This window comes from Rhinopithecus roxellana, chromosome 6 (assembly GCF_007565055.1).
Source record: "Rhinopithecus roxellana isolate Shanxi Qingling chromosome 6, ASM756505v1, whole genome shotgun sequence".
In the NCBI taxonomy this organism is placed as follows: domain Eukaryota; kingdom Metazoa; phylum Chordata; class Mammalia; order Primates; family Cercopithecidae; genus Rhinopithecus; species Rhinopithecus roxellana.
The window spans coordinates 115743084-115760687 of NC_044554.1; the positions used below are offsets into that span (position 1 = coordinate 115743084).

At 37.3% G+C, this 17604-nt stretch overlaps 1 pseudogene; it reads right to left on the reverse strand.

Moving 5' to 3' along the window:
* Positions 1 to 3104: 3104 nt before the first annotated feature.
* Positions 3105 to 14206, reverse strand: LOC104670399 (annotated as a pseudogene).
* Positions 14207 to 17604: the final 3398 nt, after the last annotated feature.

Here is a 17604-nt window from a genome sequence, read left to right on the forward strand (position 1 = left end):
ATTGTATGGTAATACTCTGGAAATGAGGTCTCAAGTGAAGATGAAACACTGAACAAGATTCAGCCCTTAGAGTTATATTCATCCAGCAGATGATTCTTGAGAGATGTAGACACTTCAATTTATGGCTCTTTTAAAAAATTATAGTTAAGTGCATATATCACTATTTTTTTTTTTTTTTTTTTTTTTTTTTTTTGCAGTAGGAATAATATGAAGCAACATAAAAAGGAAACAACCACCCTTCATTCATTATTTCTGTCTTTGGAAATCCTGTAGTAAATAAAACACCTTAAAATTACGTAGATTGAGGAAGTTTTGATCTGTACATTGAAGTTTAAGCTCTGTATCACCTACATATTTTTCTTTTCCTTTATTTTATGAATTCCAATATGCTTCTCTGACATTTATGGGCCAATAAACAGGTTCCCTATTGGCTAATTTAACACCTGCACATTGGGCTTAGTATAAACATAAAATCTGAATAACTTAGATGGCTAAAATTTCTTATGCTGTTTTAGAAGATTCTACCTAGCTCTTAAGAACCCAGTCCAATGAGGAGCTCACATAGTAAATTCCGAAATGAACAAAAGAGACAAAGTAATTATCACCATGTGATGGTTTTAAGGGACAACTGTCCCTTCCATATTTCTGGATATTTTATGTAAGGGGTTCCTCTATTATCCTGCTTTAATCCATGTCATTCAATGTATATTCACTAACTGCTATTAGTGAACACTTAGGAAAGTCTGTGTTGATGGAAACTCAAAAGGTATTGCGAGATGTAAAGTGAGCAGAATATCCCCAAAAGTTAGTAATCTAATATATGTGATAAAATGCTAACACAAAACCACCATTAAAAAGTAATATGTAAGCAAGTGCAACACATCCTAATATTGTACAATTAAGCAGGCCCAAGCTAAAGGGATCGTTAAAAGGAAACCATCAAATAAGTTGAAATCACTTTGTTACCACCTGTTTTTCCCAATGAATCATCAAAAACACAGCAAGATTTCAATTATAATATATAGACCCTACAAATAAATTGAATTTAAATAAAGTAGGTGAACAATAACAGCAGACAAGACGTTGAAGAATATTGAGTTATTCTTTCTCATAGAAGAATAGAGAAAATATTGTTCATACTCTGAATGATAATTTTACAAATCAAGTCATTCTTGTCATACTCAATTAATCATAATCTAAAGTCACTTAGGGCATATAGCACTGCTCCAAAAACTGATTTCTCTCCCAGCTGCTGAAATGGTCTGCTGCAACCTTAAGACCACTTTCACCTAGTAGTGGGTTAAGCCATCTGCCATGACTCTAAAATTAGTATCACCTATCACCATCACTCACTAATCAGAGTTTACTGGCTCCCAAAAGATTCTTTAGTGCCCATAAGCTTTCTTTCAAAATCATAGGCAATATTTATCTTCCTAATAAAACCCTAACCTTTTCTTCGTTCTTCAGACATATCAAAGACCACCTGATCTACGTGTATGCTCTGAACTGAAATTTTGCTTCCACAAATAAAATGTTAAATTTAGATATTCATCCCTATGCTGTATGTTGACTTTGACAATACTATTTCTACATACTTAAATTTATTTATTTCAATTCTTTTACAAGAATATCAAACATGTTTTATTAGCATAAGAAAGTAGCTGTAACAAGGCACATCAAGCAGAAACATACATTACTAGTCAAAGGGTTAGTGTTGCATACAAATACAGTTTTGCTTTTTTTGTAGCCTTGGCAATCGCCATAGGGATGTAAAATCACATTTTGTAGCAGCTAGTGTAGAAACTATGGAGTGCTCACCAGTAGTATAGAGCACAGTCACAAAAAGATATAAAAATGGATGTGGCTGTTTTACTGCCAAATATCTAGAACTGTAAATTCAGTTCTGTTACTTAGAAGTGAACACTAGAACTTGAAATAACTTCAAGAACAGCTCACTCCAGTACTGATACATACTACTCAAAATGATGAAAAGGAGCTAAGCTATTTATGGATACAATGGTTATCCAGTACCTTTTAAATCTAAATTTTAGATTTCAGATTTTCCATTAAGAATAACTGCACTGAAATTCTATAAATTATACTTAATTCAGCCATGAGAATTTACAACAAAGAGATAAGTACTGCTATCCAAATTATTAATTATAGTTTAACAATAATCCCAACATCTCCAACCACTAAAGTTCTTATTTTCTGACTTGTTCAGTAATCTTCCAGTTTCATGTTCTTCATGGTTCACAAACTCATTATGGGCATAGAAAAATATCCAGCTTTTATGAAACAACAATTAGACTGCATATCAACTTTAAAAAATCACATGGAAGAATACATTGTAGCAGCTATTCCAAATACTTGTTTTAAATTAAAGCATTCATTAAAAATATCGGTACTTAGGGCCTTTAAATAAAATTCTACTACTAATTTTGTAAGTCTGAAACTTTAAGAATGACTATTCAGAAAAGCTGGTTTACTTACCAGTACCTTTTGCAGAGAAGAAAAGGAGTGTAACTATAAACTGCATCAACACTTAATTGAACTGCACTATGCCCTTGTGACCAGAAACTTGCATTTTTTTTCTTAAAAGGAAAGCAGTCATTTATTTATTTATTTATTTATTTATTTATTTATTTATTTATTTATTTTGCACTCCCAAAGCTTGAATTATAGCAACTACAAACATCATTACTTCTGGAAGATTATAGAAAAACATAGACAAAATAATTTCAAACAGTCACAATGCTGAAATACTCATCCAATATTAAGCATTTGTCCTTCAGAAAGAAATAGAATTCTTCATAACAAATGCCCCAGTGTTGCCTCACTGAATTACTACAGCCATTAAAAACTGTTAGCTAAATCACCAAAATGTTTTTGTAGTCTTACTGAATACCTGTAGTTCTATCCTGTTGTTTCAATAGACACCACATTTATCTGAATAAGTAACAGCAGATTGCATCTGACAGATACTAACACTAAGCTTACATACTGTATGAGAAAACCCACCACTCATACGTTTGTTGCTATAGGTGTGCTATCTCATCCACATGAAAGCAGATCTAGTTAATACCCTTTGAGGACAGGAGAGTTTACTTTGGCTTGACTGGTCCTCATTTTAACTTGTGAATCCTAACTTTTTGTTTGTAACGATACTTTTAAAAATTCCTGTAACATTGATGGTAAAGGGAGTTAATCAATCCATCATAGGTAGTGCACCTGCAGATTACTGCATGGCAGATGTGTTGCAGGCTAAAAGGAGAAGTTCCATCTAGAGATATAGTAAGCAACAGTTCAAAACACATGCAAGACATGGGATCTTTATAATGTTCTAAAAGTTATCTGCTTCATTTTAGAAGTGAAATCCACAAGGGTCATGGGCATCAAAACTAAAGTTGTGAATCCACTGCTCAGGTTGTATATGCAGGATTTTTTGTCATTGCAAAAGCTTAGAGAAGAGGTTGTCCTTGTGCTCAGAGTTCATGAGCAAAATTTGCCTTTAGGTTTCCCTTGGGAAAGGTGCATCACTGCACAGTAACAGGGATTTCCTGTAATCTGAAGCAAATAGGACAGGAGACAGTGTATGTAATCAGTGTGTGGACTTTCCAAGTTCCCTATCTGGTCACATGGGCATGGCCGTCTCCAGATACCTGACGCTGCTTCTCCTTCCATGACTGCAAACACAAGGTGGTCCTCTTCTCTTCCAAGTCACAATTACCTTGCAGAATTGCAGAACTGTTTCCTCTTACTTCAGTCATTCCAGGAGTTAACTTTGGTCTCAGCTTATATAATGGGTTAGTCTGTACAGTAGTTTCAAATGTGTGTATTTGTGCATTAGGAGGGGGAATCAACTTCTTATTCAATACTAACCCATCTTCTCTATCTTCTTTGTCTTCTGTAGAAACTAAAGATGGATCAAATGTATCAAAAATGTTGAATGTGGACTCACAGGAGCTGTATGCTGTTGAATCAAATGTCTTTTTTGGGCTAAATGTGAACCAGTAGGAAAAGGACATTTCTCAAGTATTAATTCAGAAAGACAGATTTTTCTTTTATTAGAGAAAAGAGGCTTGACTGCAATAATTTAAATAATTTTGTACATGAAAGAAATTTTGTGTACATCAATCCATCAGAGAGCAAAGGTGTCAGATGTGGAATGTTCCACTTGTGGTGTCATGTCAGTTCTCAAAGAGTTTCTATTTAGGAGAAATTTGGATTTTGGATTTTTGGAATAGCAGTATTGCTATTCTCAATCTGTATATCATCCATCTGTATATCATGGTGGTTTTAACCCATATTGATGATTGATGATGCTATCCATCAATCTGTATATCATGGTGGTTTTAACCCATATTTACCATACGATTAGATAAATTTGTTGTATTTTCTATTGTGTTGTGTTTCTAGGTATAGTCTGAATATCCTGTGGATGAGTATTATGGCAAATATATTATTGAAAACATATTTCTCCACTTTGCCTATTGACTTATGTGCTCTTGGTTTAGTTTATAAACAAAAATAATTATGTTTACTATAATTCTCTACTGATTAATACTTTTTGCATGATGTACCTAAAACTTGGTCAACCCTAGTGTCACAAAGATGTTAAGTTTTCCTATGAAAATTATATTTATTTACAGATACATAGATAAAAACAAAATTGGATGTTTTTATCTTTCTATATATGTGACTTTATATTGTGACACCACTCTAAGTTCATGGTGTCATCTTATTGTGACTTGGCACACAGTTAAGAAATTTACAGAGTTATGGGCATATTTATTCTTCTGTCACTTTAAAAACTGTTGTTTTGAAAGAATTTGTCCAAGTCATTCTAATTTTCAAATTTATTAGCAAATATAGAAGTTGAGGCAGGACATGGTGGCTCACACCAGTAATCCCAGCACTTTGGGAGGCCGAGGTGGGCAGAACATGAGGTCAGGAGATAGATACCATCCTGGCCAACAGGGTGAAACCCAGTCTATACTAAAAATACAAAAGTTAACTGGGCTTAGTGGCGTGTGCCTATAATCCCAGCTACTCAGGAGGCTGAGGTGGGACAATCTCTTGAACCTGGGTGGCAGAGGTTGCAGTGAGCTGAGATCATGCCACACTGCACTCCAGTCTGGCAACAGAGCTAGATTCTGTCTCAAAAAAAAAAAAAAAAAAAAAAAAAAAAAAAAAAAAAAAAAAAAAAAAAAAAAAAAAGTTGAAAACTACTTCATATTATCTCCTCTTTAAATCTATCATGATGTTCCCCACTCAATCCTAATAATTATAGCCTCTGTAATTTTTCTCTCCCTGTTATTTCTTTTTGTACAGATTATCAAAACTCTCTTATCAAATATATTATAACTTTAAAAAAACAAACTTTGGACACCGTTGAATTTTTCTATTGCACATTGCTTTTGATTTAATTAATTTAAAATGCAGAGCATTTTCAAGTGAAAACACAAAAAACATTTAAACATATTTGCCTTAAAATAAATGTGCTTATTTATTTTTGTGTTTCTTCCAGTTTTTCATTCACAAATGTAATTTTCTTTCACTATTTTTTTTCTGAAGGAATCTCATCTCATTTTTTGAGATTCTCATTTGGAAATAGCAAACTACAGGATTTACCTGCTTTGTGAGCATGCATCTAAGTCATACTTTTATTGTGTATAGGAATGTTTTTCTATTATTTATTTCTTCTCTCTTAAAATAATTTTAGATGAGTTTGACCTAAACATTTTCTGGTTTACAATTTTATATTAAATCACTTTTCCTAAAACACTAAGAATGAGACAGAGTTCATAATAATTTTTCAAACTTAAAAAAAGTTATTGGAATAAAGGTGCTCGTAAATTTTTAAGTACTTTATACTTTTACGTTTGAAATGGTAGCCCCTCCTTTATTCTCATAATTTTAAATTGCCACCCTTTCTCTTTCTCTTTCTGTATTTTTTAAATCACTCCTGCTACAGGTTTGTCAATTGTGTTAATAGTTTAAAAGAACAAACATTTTTATGTATTAATATACTGTTTGTCCATTTCCTGTGTCATGGATTGCTTTTCTTATCTTTATTAGTTGTCTTCTTCTACATACTTTGCATTCGATTTACTTGTTCTTTTCTAGCTTTGTAAGTGAAACATTCAGATAATTGGTTTTAGGCCATTCTTCCTTTCTATTATATATAAAAAAAATCTATACAGTTTTATCTAAGCATAATTTTAGTTCCCTCCCACAAACATTGATGTTTAATATATTCATTCTGATTTATTCAAAATATTTTCAAATTTTACCTATGATGTCTCCTTTGATGCAAGGGTTATTTAAAAGTGAGGTGCTTTTTTGTTTTGTTTTGTTTTTGTTTTTGTTTTTGTTTTTGTTTTTTCCCCAGTAGCAGGGGCTCTACATTTCTCTTAGGTGGAGCTCCCAGAGGCAACCAACGACTTCATTGCCACTACCACTGCATTGGTACTGTCCTTGCTGGCCTCAGACTGGGAAAAGAACAAAGACCCCGAGTGCTTTAATAACACCTCAAGCAAGTCACAGCTGCCCTAAGGAGAAGAGGTCACTCTGCTCCCCAACCAGCTCCCCATGCCCCTGGTCATCACCAGGCAGGGCCCCTCAGTTTGGGCCCACTTCACAGCCACCCTACTCTAGACTGATCACACCAAGCAGCTCTGCATTCTTCTGGGGTAGAACCCCAAGATAGTAGTGGAAGACCCTCTGCCACAGCCACTGCCAGAGTCCCTGCCCCTGCTGCCTCTAACCTGATGAAGAAACAAAGCCTGAGTTCACCCAAGGACTGTGGTGTACAGTCTGGGAGTGCCAAGTTGAAATCTGCAGTTAGCACTTCAGCAGGGGAGGAGCCCACACTTTCAGAGCACTGAGAGGGAGCATGGTTGCAAACATGATGAAATAGAGAGAAGCCACATGGCTGAGCAAGAGCCTATCTACTAGCCATTATGCTTAAAGGCAATTTATTGGATCACAGCCCAAACTTCCACACCAAAAAATACTTTACTAATATAGCACCCTGTGAAATCATGGTTCAAAACTCAGATATAAATAGAGACCCTGCACAAAGTATTAGCCCACTGGAAACAACCAGAAAAGAATTCAACTGATGGTACTCAAATTATATCACATTAAAGGAACATCAACCCACACAGATGAGAAGGAATCAGCTCAAGAACTCTGGCAACTCAAGTGGTCAGCATGTCCCCTGTTGTCCAAACAGCCACGTTAGTTCCCCAGCAAGAGTTCTTAACCAGGTTGAAATGGTTGAAATGAGAGAAATAGAATTCAGAATATAGATAAGAATGAAGATCATTGAGATTCAGCAGAAAGTTGAAACTCAATTCAAGGAATCTTCAGAAAATAATTATATATGAGCTGATAGATGAAATAGCCATTATAAGAAAGAACCAAACTGATCTGATAGAACTGCAAAACACACAAGTATTTCATGAGACAACTGCAAGTGTTAAGAGCAAAATAAACTAAGCTAAGGAAAGAATTTCAGAGCCTGAAGACTGGTTCAATGAAGTCACTCAGCCAGACAAAAATAAAGGAAATAACCAAAATGAACAAAGAAAACCTTCAGGAAATATTGGATTATGTAAAGAGACCAAATCTATGATCTATTTGTGTCCCTGAAGAAGATGGAGAGAAAGCAACCAACTTGAATAACATATTTCAGGATATCATCTGTAAAAATTTCTCTAACCTCATTGGAGAGGTCAACATTCAAATTCATGAAATGCAGAGAACCCCTATAAGATACTACACAAAAAGGCCATCGCTAAGACACAGAGTCATCAGATTATCCAAGATCAAAAATGAAAGAAAAAAATGTTAAAGGCAGCTAGAGGGAAAGGGTAGGTCACCTACAAAGGGAAACCCGTCAAGCTGACAGTGGACCTTTCAACAGAAACCAGAAGAGGTTCAGTATTCTTGAAGAAAAGAAACTCCAATCAAGAATTTATATCCAGCCAAACTATGCTTTATAAGCAAAGGAGAAGTAGATCCTTTTCAGATAAACAAATGCTAAAGGAATTCATTGCCACCAGACCTGCCTTACAAGAGGTCCTGAAGGAAACACTAAAAAGTATCACTAGAAAAAAAGCACACTGAAGAACACAGACCAGTGACCCTATAAAACAACCACACAAACAGGTCTTCATAATAACCAGCTAACAACAGGATGGCAGGATCAAATCCACACATGTCAATATTAACCTTGAATGTAAACAGGCTGTATGTCCCAATCAGAAGGCAAAGAGTGACAAGTTGGATAAAAAGGCAAGACCTAATGGTATGCAGTCTTCAAAAGACCAATCTCACAAGCAATAATAGTTATAAAGTCAAAGTAAAGGGATGGAGATAAATCTAAAAAGCACATGGAAAACAGAAAAAAGCAGGGATTACCATCTGGATTTTCAGACAAAACAGAGAACAGCATGGGAAAGACCCAGCCCATGATTCAATACTTCCCACCAGTTTCCTCCCACAATATATGGGAATTGTGGGAGTTACAATGGAAGATGAGATTTGGGTGGGAAGATAGCCAAACCACATCATTCTGACCTTGAACCCTCCCAAATATCATGGCCTCATATTTCAAAACCAATCAGGCTTTCCAACAGTCCCTCAAAGTCCTCACTCATTTCAGCATTAAATCAAAAGTCCTCAATCCAAAGTTTCATCAAAAACAAGGCAAGTCCCTTCCACCTATGAGCCTGTAAAATAAAAAAGCAAGTTAGTTACTTCCCAGATACAATGAGGATACAGGCATTGGGTAAATTCTGCCATTCCAAATGGGAGAAATTGGCCAAAACAAAGGGGCTATGTGCCCCATGCAAGTAAAAAAATCAAGCAGGGCTGTCAAATCTTAAAGCTCCAAAATGATCTCTTTGACTCCATGTCTCACAGCCAGGTCAAGCTCATGCAAGAGGTGGGTTCCCATTGTCTTGAGAAGCTCTGTCCCTGTGGCTCTGCAGGGTACAGCCTCCCTCTCAGCTGCTTTCACAGGCTCATGTTGAGTGCCTGTGGCTTTTCCAGGTGCACGGTGCAAGCTGTCACTGAATCTAATATTTTGGAGTCTGGAGGAGTGTGGCCCTCTTTTCACAGCTTCAGTAGGCAGTACCCCAATGTGGAATATGTTTGGGGGCTTCAATCCTATACTTCCCTTCTTCACTGCCCTAGAAGAGGTTCTCCATGAGGGCCCTGCCCCTGGGGCAAATTTCTGCCTGAACATCCAGGTGTTTCCATATATCCTCTGAAATATAGGCAGAGGTTCCCAAACCTCAATTCTTGACTTCTGTGAACCCAGAGGCTCAACACAACATGGAAGCTGCCAAGGCTTGGGACTTGTACCCTCTGAAGCCATGGCCTGAGCTGCACTTTGGCCCCTTTTAGCCATGGCTAGAGTCACTGGGATGCAGGGAACCAAGTCCCTAGACTGCACACAGTTGGGGTCCCTGGGCCTGGTACACAAAACCATTTTTTCCTCCTAAGCCTCTACCTTGTGATGGGAGGAGCTTCTGTAAAGATCTATGAAAAATACTGGAGACGGTTTCCCCATTGTCTTGGTGATTCATATTTGGCTTCTCATTACTTATGCAAATTTCTACAGCCAACTTGAATTTCTCCTCAGAAAATGAGTTTTTCTTTTCCAACACACCATCAGGCTACACATTTTCTGAACTTTTATGCTCTGTTTTCCTTTTAAAACCAAATGCTTTTAACAGCACCCAAGTCACCTCTTGAATGCTTCGCTTCTTAGAAATTTCTTCTGCCTTATACCTTAAATCACTTCCTTCAAGTTCAAAATTCCACAAATCCCTAGGGCAGATGAAAAATGTCACCAGTCTCTTTGCTAAAACATAGCAAGAGACAACTTTACTCCAGTTCCCAACAAGTTCCTCATCTCCATGTGAGACCACCTCAACCTGAATTTTATTCTGCATATTATTATCAGCATTTTGATCAAATTTGTTCAACAAGTCTCTAGGAAGTTCCAAACTTTCCCATATTTTCCTGTTTTTTTCTGAGCCCTCCAAACTGTTCCAACCTCTGCTTGTTAACTAGTTCCAAAGTTGATTCCATATGTTTTAGTATCTTTACAGCAGTGACCCACTTATTGGTAGCAATTTACTGTATTAGTCTGTTTTCATGGTCCATAGACATACACAATACTGAGTAATTTTTTTAAAAAAGAAGTTTAATTGACTCACAGTTCCACATGCCTGGGGAGGGCTCACAATCATGGCAGAAGGCAAAAGGCACATATTACATGGCAGCAGGCAAGAGAAAATTAAAACCAAGCAAACGGGAAAACCCCCTATACAAACCATCAGATCTCATGAGACTGATTCACTACTATGAGAACAGTATGGGGGAAACCACTCCCCTGATTCAATTATCTCCCACCGGGTCCCTCTCACAACACGTGGAAATTATGAGAGCTATAATTCAGCATAAGATTTGGGTAGGATCTAATTTAATTAATTTCTAATTTGTGGTCTCTGTTGTGGTCAGAGAACATACTGTGTAAGAGTTCTCTTTGAGCTTGAATGTCACTTGTTTTATGGCACAGTACAAGATATATCAGTAAATGTTCCATGTTTAATTCAGAAGAATTTGTATTCTCCAGGTGTTTGAAATAGTGTTCTATAAATATTATGGGATATAGTGATCAATAGTGACATTCAGGTGTTCCATATTCTTTAATAAGGTTTTGTCTAGTTGATCTGACAGTGGTGTTAAAGATTCCAATTTATACCTATGGATTTTCCCCTGTAGCTTGCTAGATCATATTTCACTTATTTTGTGGTTCTATTATTATTTATATATCTAGGGAATTCACATATACAAATATTATGTTTTCCTGGTATATTGACACTGTAATTACTATGAAATGTCATTTGCCTCTGGCAATATTCCTTGTCTAAAATTCCATTTGTTTTTATATTAGTCACTTTAGTCTCTCCATCTTTATTTACTATTATTCATGTGTACCTGTACAGAACATGTATACAGTATCATATAGAATAGTTTCACCACCCTAAAAATCCTGTGCTTTACATATTTCTCCCAAACTACCTCCTCCTAATTTTCTAGCAACCACTGATTCTTTACAGTCTCCATAGATTTGCAAATCTGAAAACAAATATTATTTATGTCCTTTTTACTCCTGTGCTTTGAAGGCTCCAGGATTATTGTTTCTGTTGTATCAGTGGGTGCAGTTAGTAATTAAAACTTCATTATCTTTTCCCTTTTTAATCATCTCCTATTTTCATTTAGACCTTTTGTCTGGAAGAATTGTATGCAAGAGAGACTAAAGTATTTTAACCAAAAAATATTTGTATATAGCTTAACCAGGAAGATATACTATGTTTAAAAATTATTCAGCACAGAATTTGAAAATTTTTAAATGGGCTTACATAATCTCCACCCCTTGCTCGTTAATAGTCATTTTCTTCTCCCATCTCTTTGAGTGTTGAGAAAAATAGTCAAAGAGCATCAGGATCCTTAGGGTGTCACTTTTCCAGCTGGAAGCCTCTTTGGCAGGTGACTCCCTTGCCTGTGTTTTGCTTGGGTCCACTGGACTTGCTCCACCCACTCAACCTAGCAGACTGTGCTTGGCTCATGCTACTGGCCTAAATCTTATGCCTGCCAAGGGTGAGCCTGGTTTGGAACAGTGAGATGTGCATGAACAAGCAACTGTGGGATCTGGCCACTGCACACAGCCAGGCACACTAGTTGCTGCAGCATGGTAGGCAGCTCTAGGTGCCAGCACAGGTACTAGCTCTGTGGGAGGCTGTATCTGGACAAGGCATACCTCAAGCAGCTTCAACTGAAGGCTCTGGAGAACACAGTGGTGCCCAGAAGCTTGGAGATGCCAGGAACTGCAGAGCCCCAAAGAGGGTGCCACAGCCTTGGATCAGGGAGGCCTTAGGTCTGGGCATCCCGAAGGACCGCAGCTCTTCTCTCCTTCTCATCACTTGTAACATGGTGAGCATGGGGCTGGGGGGCAGGGGACATGTTTCAGTCCTGTTTGTGTTACAGTTCTTTCAGTTCCATCATTCAGTGGGTCCCAAGATCTTGTTCTACATCCAGGAAGAATGAGGAATGTGGACAACTGAAGGGTGAGCAAGCCAAAGAGGTGTTTTATTGAGCAACAGTACAGCCCTGAGGAGATCCAATTTGAGTAGCTTCTTTCCACAGGCAGGATCTGTCCTGTCGAGCCTGCAGCCCTCAACGGAGAAGATACCTATTTGCAGACAAGTTGTCCTGATGTCTGCAACCCTCAGTGGAGGGGAGACCTGGAATGGGAGGCTCCTCTCTACAGGTGGGTTGTCCTGATATCTGTGGCCCTCAGCAGAGAGGAGACCTGGAGTGGGTAGCTCCTATCTTCAGGGAGGTCATGCTGACATCTCTGTGAGTCTGACTGAGTCTGGGGTTTTTACTGGCTTCAGAAGGGAGAAAGTGCATGTTGATTGGTCCATAGGCAGCCATGGGCAGTACCAGGAAAAGCACCATGAATTCTCACTCTGGACCATGGACTCCATCCTGAATTAACAGCCCTGCCCTCATGCTTTAGGCAATCCCTGGCTTGAAGGTGGAGCTTCACTGGGGCTGCCCCTTTCCACCCAGGAGCCTGTCTGCCTCCTGCCACCATCTACATGTCATCTACAGTGCCCAGGCTGTCCATGCCAAGAGTCGTCTGCAGACTCATGCCAAACTGCCCTCAGCCCTTCCCTCAGCCTCACTCCCGTGCTGCATGCATACTCCTGGCTGGGCCATGACAGCAACCCGGCCTGGCCACAACTTTGCTCCAAAATTGGAGTGGCTCCAAAATGAGTGAGGAGATGCCCGGCAGTGGGAGTAGGCACTTCTGAGCCTGCAGACGCATGGGAACTTCCAAGCGTCCAAGAGTGTAGGGATACCTGGGTCCACAGCCACGTCTGGGCAGCTGATGCTATGCCCAAGAGTGGGAGGCTCCCACTCTGCCAACTCGAAAGGGAGCTGGGCTCCAATCTGTTCCCAGCTCCAATCGGCTCCAAGGAATGCACAGCCTTGGGCACACCTGCCCTGCTGCAGCTAGCATCTTCATAGTGGCCACTCCAGATGGGCTGCCACTGCCATTAAGAGGATAGAAGATAATTAGGAGTTTCCCTGTGGAGACTGAATGTCAAAAACTGCCAAAGATGAACATACAATTGAAAAAAGAGAGGAGACAGATTGATCAGCTTTGCAAATAAGAAGTTCCTTTTCAAGGAATCACTGCTTTGAGGCTCCAAGCAGCTCACCTGAGATGAATATCCAGGCTAGGATAATCTTGTCACCACAAATCAGCAGTTTAAGTATGTTTAATTGTCCATTAGAATGCTCAATCACCAGTGTAACTTGTGCTGATGTGGAGTACAGAGAATCCAGCTTATTCATGATTTGTCCTACCAACATATAGCTTAGGTCACAAACTTGGGGCCTTATAACATGCAATACGCTCATAAATCCTAAACAGAAAATAAATGTGATCTTATCTGGTCTGAGCATTGAGGCATAACCTACAGGGACGTCTAGGCTAAACCCAGAGAAAGTGTTCCCTGCAGTCAGAACCCAGACAACCCCTCCGGATAGAGTGAGAGGCCCCAAGAACCTTTTGACTCATGGACTCAGATCTGTCCTTGGCAAGGTTCTGGCAAGAAAGGTAGCTTTTGCATGGTGTCTCAAAATCTTCTGACAACAGTAGCAGTCTATACCAGCAGGCCCAACCTAGGATGATGTTTGTGTATCATTGGGCCACCATATGGCAAATCCAGGAGGCAATCAATCACACATCTACTTGTTCTAGGGCAGAAACAGACTGTTCATTCAGTCTCCACACTTATCTGACAAGTGCAATCTGCTCATTGGTTATATTTCCCCTAGTCAGCATTGAGGATGTTTTAAATAATAAATCCACATAGGTAACAAAGAGCTTTATAGAAGGAGAATAGATTTGTATCAAAAAATTTTCTCCCCACATGGTAGTTTGTTTTATATGTCAGTTTTAGGCTTGCCAGTGGCCTGATCTGATGGCCGGGTAGCTATAGCCCATGGCTATAGGGAAGTATCTGATGTGACTTACAGGGTAAGTGCCTGTTAGATAAGCTTTGTTCAACCTACCTGTGAGTCGGGTAGGTTCATTGGTTTCCATATGTCCCACGAAGACATCACTAACTACAGCAATTCCCACTAGGGCTTAGACAGAATGGCTATCAGGAGTGCAAATAAACTATAGATCAATACTAATAATGTATTCAGCAGTGGGGAACAAAATATCTTGCTGACGTTGAAGTATAGATATCTTAAATGGAAACAGATATTAATCATAGAAGAAAACAACGCTAAACTAGATTCTATTAAAATTTAAAATATAATTTCCTCAACATTAGGAAAGTGTCAAGGCAAACCACAGTGTTCCCAATGCAAATATGAGACAAAGGTCTAATATCCACATATTAAAAATTTCACAAATTGATAAGATTAAGATATGCTACCTACCCAACTATGAAAAAGACACACAAAATCCTGAAATAGAGGCCTTAACATTATACATATTTAAGGGGCAAATATGCATATGAAAAGATGTTCAACATAATTATTCACCAGGGAATTATAAGTTGAATCTAGAATTAGGTACTACTACAGAATGAGGTATTTAATAAAATGGTTAAAAGGAGAAAGATAAAATAGCAAAGGAGTTAAAATAACCGAAACTCTTGTATGTTGCTTTTGGGAGTGTAAATTAACATAATCACTTAAAAATGTATGCCATTATATAGATGACAATGTGTATGCCGTATGACTCTTAAATTTGACTCTCATGTTTACACTCAACAGAATATAAATATATATTAACAGCAAAATTATAATCAATAGTCCTAAACTGAAAACAAAGGAAATGTTATCAAAAACTATAATTCTATACAGTAATAGAATGAATAAATGATCAGTACATGTAACAATAGGAATGAATGTCATAAATAAAATGTCAATAAACAGAAATGAGACATAGGTCAACATACACACTATGATTTGATTCGTATAATACAAACACAGGCAATATTAATCTATACTGTTCACAAACAGATTGAGTAAAGACTTTTCTGTTGAGAAGTGGAATGGGATGTTCATGACTGTAAATAAAAAAGATAAAATGAACTCATAGTTGCAGAAAATGAGCTATTTCTTGATCTGAAAGTTAGTTATATATTTTCCATTTGTAAAAAAGTCACGAAGATGTCATAATATTAACACTTTTCTCAATATACAATTATATTTCAATAATAAAAAATGAGAATGGGTAAAATGATGATATCAAAAGGCATATTTCCCATGAGGGGGTAGTGATGATAAATGGTAGCAATGAGTTATGATGCACTGGTTACAATCTGTTTTTTGGTCGTGATGCTGAGTTCACTGATTTTTGCACTCTTGGGAGTGATAAATGCATTTATTTCCTTATTTGTGGTGGCGATTTCACTGACATTGATAAACCAAAAGGAAAAGACTGGTAGCATCAAATTTGGTGACAATTTGGAGAATAAAATGGGAAAATGCTATTGAAAAGTAATTGGAAGTTTTTATTTTAATAAGGTTAAACATATACCTACTCCTATGATATCTATTCAAAATATATAAAATATATTTCTACAAAAATATCTTGTACCAGTCTTCCCTTTCTCTCTTCCTATATTTTTCCATCTGCCCTTTCTTTGCCTTCCATTCCTCTTTTTCCTCTCCTAAGCAGAGTCATCTATGTTCAAGAAAGCAGGTAGAAAGAGGGAGGAGGTTCCTCCAAGAATCTAAGTTCAGGTACCCAAGGAAACTGGACTTTGAAGTGGAGTGTTACATGTTCCAGTGAGTATGACACTGATAGGGAGCAGGAGGCCAAAGAAGGAGCCACAGCACGGCCTGACATCCTAGGCAGTAAGGTGGTAAAAAAAATCAGACAGACAAGGCACAATGATTGAAAATTTAGTTAGATTGACCAAATCAATTTTTTGATTAAGCAAATAAGTCAAGACATCAAGAATAATTACATTTAAGATTCTTTTACCTGCGGAGAAATGATTTTCAAATGTGGAAAGAGAGAAGGTTAGTTAGAACCATGAGGTATTATATTAGAATTGTAAGTATTGGTATGATTTTTTTTCATATACTGTCAATCTTCATTATTCATGTGTTCTGTATCTGTGAGTTCATCTACTTACCAAAATGTATTTGTAATTCCAAAATTAGTAGAGCACATTCATGGGCATGTTTAGGCATTGGGAAAAGCATCAAAAAAATTGTAGTTACCAAGTATACATTTTTCCAACTAAGGTCAAACAAGGGAGTGTTCTGCTTTTTTGTTTCAACACTTCTTGTATAAATAAATGTTATTTTCTTGGTCTATTGAGGGCCACAGTTCATTCTTGGGCTTTTAGTTAATGCATTTGCTGTTTTAAATGGTCCCTAAGGATAGTGCTGAAGTGTTGTCCACTTTTCCTAAGTGTGAGAAGTATCTGATGTGCCTTACAGGGAAAGTGTCTGTTAGATAAGCTTTGTTCAAGGAAGAGTTACAGTGTTATTGGCTGTGAGTTCAATGTTAACCAAAATTATTTATCAAATAAGGTGTTTTTACACAGAAACACATATATAACATTATGTGTTAATTAATTGATAAAAATATTATGACTGGAGGAATACTGTATTACCAGAAAGTGAGGGCATGATCAAAGAATAGAGATATGTCCAGAAAAACTAGTAAGAGCCTGCTTGAACGTTTTTTTCATTGAGAAAATCTAGGGCAGTTTGAGCATCAAAATAAATAATGGGAGTATCACACTATAGGCTATTTAATAAAAGAGAAGATAATGAGTTTATACATATATAAATAAATAAGGAAGAAAGGAAAACTCTGTTTCCTATTAATTAAAAATAAAGAAGTATTGACTGATATTCATAATTAGAAAATTGTAACAGTGAATGAAATTTTGCCAAGAAAGGGTATACTGATATAATATTGGAATATCTCTCTACACAATGATAACTCTCACACTGAAAGACCTGGGCCTAGGGATGAGAAAATGGGCTCCAGACCTAGGTAGATGGTCATTTTACAGAATGAAAAGCCTGCAAACCTTCAAGACTACTGAGAACAACAACAAAAGACTATTAAAGACATAAGAGACAAGGAGAGATAAAGTAACTGCTCCAGATTGAATGAGACTAATAAAGCATATAAATTAAAAGCAACAGTTTTCCTGGATAGGTATCTGGATGTGAAATGAAATGTATACATTGATGCAATGATTAATACGACTAAAATGGAGTGTGTGGATTGGAAAACAACATTTCCTAAATGGAAGGTGGTATGTAGGAAAGTATTCTTGTTTTTAGAAGGTGCACACTAGAGTATTTTAGAGGTGATGGGGCATCATATCAGACAAAGACAATTTTCATCTATCTTTCTGTCTTTTTGTATATCTGTATATTTATCTATGTAATCTATAAGATAGAACATTATTTATCATTTTTGTTTTACCCTGCAGGAACCTTTGAAATAAT